This window comes from Ursus americanus, chromosome 34, assembly GCF_024610735.1.
Source record: "Ursus americanus isolate L20-20 chromosome 34, mUrsAme1.1.p, whole genome shotgun sequence".
In the NCBI taxonomy this organism is placed as follows: domain Eukaryota; kingdom Metazoa; phylum Chordata; class Mammalia; order Carnivora; family Ursidae; genus Ursus; species Ursus americanus.
The window spans coordinates 28,734,373-28,738,235 of record NC_142160.1 but is presented as its reverse complement, the minus strand read 5'-3'; the positions used below and the strand labels follow the sequence as shown (position 1 = coordinate 28,738,235).

Sequence of the window (3,863 nt, the reverse complement as noted above, 5' to 3'; positions counted from 1 at the left end):
TTCATTTTAAATACATACGTTTGATATTCTATGTGCTGTGCGTAGGTTGTACTCAAATATATATATGCAAGTTTAATAGATTATTTCATACAGGAATTTTATTTTGGAAATTTTATTACTTCTTACTTAAAAATGATTGTTTTCGAGGAGACAGGGGTGGCTCAGTCGGTTAGGTAATCTGCCTTCAGCTCAGGGCATGATCTCAGGGTCCTGGGATGGAGTCCTGGGTTGGGCTCCCTACTCAGTGGGGAGTCTGTTTCTTCCCCTCTCTCTGTCCCCCCAACTCATGCTCTCTCTGTCTCAACTAAATAAACAAAATCTTTAAAAAAATAAAATAAAATAAAATTTCTTTAAAAATTATTTATGTATTTGTTTGTCAGATAAAGAGAGAGAGCATGAGCAGGGGAAGTGGCAGGCAGAGGGAGAAGTAGGTTCCCTGCGGAGCAAGGAGCCTGATGCGGAACTCAGTCCCAGAGCCCTGGGATCATGACCGGAGCCAAAGGCAGATGCTTACACAAACTGAGTCACCCAGGCATTCCAAATTTAAAATTTCTATAATGGCATTGACATTTCATAATGACACATGATAAAAATAAATATGTATGCAGTTAAAACAAAAATATAAAACTCTGGCCACAAGACTGAGAGCAAAAGATTGATTCCTTCTTACTGATGTTTTTGTGAAATATTTTCAATCAGAGGCTTGGAGATTCCATAGTTTACAAGGAATAGAGATTCAAATAAGTACTGAAAATCATCTTTTATAATGAAATAGAAATATGTTCATCAAGAAATTAATATAATCTCTGTAATTGAGAATCAAAGAATAATTCAAAACCCTTAATTAAAGGAAGCCTATCCTTCTTTTAGAAATGCCCAATTTTCTATTGGTGCTCAAGCTTAAATGGAATTTATCATGTGAAATTTGCAAAACGAAATAATGAAAAATGTACTGGCAAAGTCTACTAATATGACTTTATATTATGAATAATAATAGTTGAGTATCCCAAAATTCCAAATAACTAAGGCTGCTTCCCTCCAATAACTCTGAAAGCAGTTTTTATTTTTATTATTTATTTTTTTCAACATTTTATCTTATTTTTTAATTTTTTTAGAGAGGGAGAGAGGCTGGTGAAGGGCAGCGGGAGAGGGAAAGAGAGAATCTTAAGCAGGCTCCACGCCCAGCACAGAGCCTGATGTAGGGCTCCATCTCATGACTCTAAGATCATGACCTGAGCTGAAATCAAGAGTCAGACACCTAACTGAATGAGACACCCAGGCACCCTAAGTAGTTTTGATTTTCAAAGACTCAAATCTAATGACCTTTCTCATAACCTTTAAAATCCTTTTCTTCACTCAAAACACACATTAACTTATCCACATAAATTTGAAAAGCAGCTTCTGATTTGCTACTGGGTCCCCATAGGGACTAAACTCCCTAAACATGGGATAGCAACTGACTACGTGACCCAAAATATTTATCAGGAACATGATCATCTATTTCACTGAATCAAAATATTGGATGTGTGTAAGGTTATTCCTTTGTTAAATGGAATGGTAGATGCAAGACCAGAAGGTACAAACAAACTGTATAAGCAAGTGGTTCACACTCACATGGTACATATTCCTACTGCCTCAACACATGACCCTCCGTGCACCTTAGAGCCCCATGGTAAGTCCACTATAAACATTTGACATTTCCAGAGGAGGAAAAAGCACCCTCCTCGGGTTACAAATATGTCTGCAAGGTGTGGTAAATCATATAGCCCCATTCACGGGTGACCCTGAAAGACTCTGACACAGAAAAATTCTCCCTATGGGCAGAGTTTTGAGAGGTATATTTGGTTGTCCACTTTGTATGGAAGGAGACATGTGTTGTTTTTGTTTTACATATGGAATGCTTCATGAATTTGTGTGTCATCCTTGCACAGGGGCAATGCTGACCTTGTGTATTGTTCCAGCTTCAGTATCTGCTGCCAGAGCAAGCACGGAAGGAGACATCTTGAGTCATACTGATTCAGGGACACCTGGGTGGCTCAGTCATTTGGGCACCTGCCTTTGGCTCAGATCATGATCCCAGAGTCCTGGAATCGAGTCCCACATTGGCTTCCTTGCTCAGTGGAGAGCCTGCTTCTCTCTCTGCCTGCTGCTCCCCCTGCTTGTGCTCTCTGACAAATAAATAAATAAAATCTTAAAAAAAAGAAGAGTCATACTGATTCATGACCAATGGCTCGGTGAGTTGATTGGTATTCCAGGGCTAGGAAAAAATATAACTGGAAAATTAACAAGGAGCTCTGGATGTACTTCTAAGAATGACACAGAGTAGGGGGATATAAATGCTCGTTAGGGGATAAGAGATGAGAGGGTGGAAAGCGAATGAAGTCTCGGTGTTTATACTATGGCTCCTTACACTGAGCTGTGAGTTGGCCATTATAATGTTTCTCTTCGTAAGACCGCAGCTCCCTTTGGTACAATCTTTTCTGCCAGATTGTAGTAATACTTCCTGCCTCCATGGCAGTTCTCGTGGTGACAATGGCTCTCTACTGTCACTAGTCACAGGTGACTAGACTCACCAAACCTGCCCACGTTTGTTATTAGGTCTCCTTAAGTATTCCATTGTTTCTTAACTGACCACAGCAACCCTGATCATACACTGCACAGGAGTGTAAATTTTTATTGCTTATTATCCCAGCATCTAGAATGAGGTCTGTCACACCGCAGGTTTTCAATAAATGTTGAATGAATATGTGTTTCATCCACTTTCCATTAAGACATTTCTAATTTCTTAAGCATCATTAGTAATCAATTTTCAAAAATGCATGGTATCTGGTGTTAAAATAGATGTGAGGAAAAAGCATAAGTTGGTATAGCCTTTCTTCTGAACACTGTTTGTTTGCGTTTATCAAATATTTAACATGTACACATTTTAACTGCACAAATCTACCATTTAGGCATTTGTGCCAAAGAAACAATCATATATATATATATGCAAAAGATGTATGGACGATGACGTTTGCTATGTATTATTTATAATACTGAAAATTGGAGACAAGCTGAACATCAATCACAAAGAGATTGATTAAATCAACATGTTATGCCCCTACAGTGCAGAAAAGAATGATTTAGTTCTACAAAGCCTGACCAGATAACTGGATCAGGAGACAACTTTAAGTGTAAAAACAAGTTGTAAATAAGTAGTAACCACGTTTTTTGAAAAATACATTGTTAGCTTTAGCATAAAGTCTAGAGTTAAGCATCAGTTAATATTGGTTTCATTTGGAAGATGTGATAAGAGGGAGCTAGCTTTCAGTATCCAATCTTCACTGTTGTATTTTGGTCAAATTGAACATGTACTTAACATTTTTAAAAGAAACATTTAAATATATTTACATTTAAAAGATAAACAGATGTAACTCAAGTATTTAAAAAATAACAGTCTTGTTCAGCACAGAGCATGAGGGCAATAAAATATCAATCAAGTTACAAAGCATACTACAAAACAAATATAGCTGGGTTGACCATTTCTTATGTCACATTTAGCTTTCGCATTTACAAGTTCAAGGATTTTTATCCAGAAAGGTGCATTTATTTATGTTATACACAACTGATAAATTATTGAACACTACATCTGAAACTAATGATGTACTTACTGTACGTTGGTTAATTGAATTTAAATTTTTTAAAAAACGCTTCTGTCTTCATGAAAGAAGGTCATTTGAAAAAAATATTTATTTATTTTAAAGATTTTATCTATTTGAGAGAGAGAGAGAGCTGGGCAGAGGGCAAGGAACAAGCGGACTCCCTGCTGAGCTGGGGGGGGGCGGTGCTCAATCCCAGGACCCTGAGATCACGACCTGAGCCAA

At 37.5% G+C, this 3,863-nt stretch overlaps 1 pseudogene; it reads right to left on the bottom strand.

Moving 5' to 3' along the window:
- Nucleotides 1–1,886: 1,886 nt before the first annotated feature.
- LOC123781480 (U6 spliceosomal RNA) lies at nt 1,887–1,987 on the bottom strand (annotated as a pseudogene).
- Between the last annotated feature and the right edge of the window lie 1,876 nt (nt 1,988–3,863).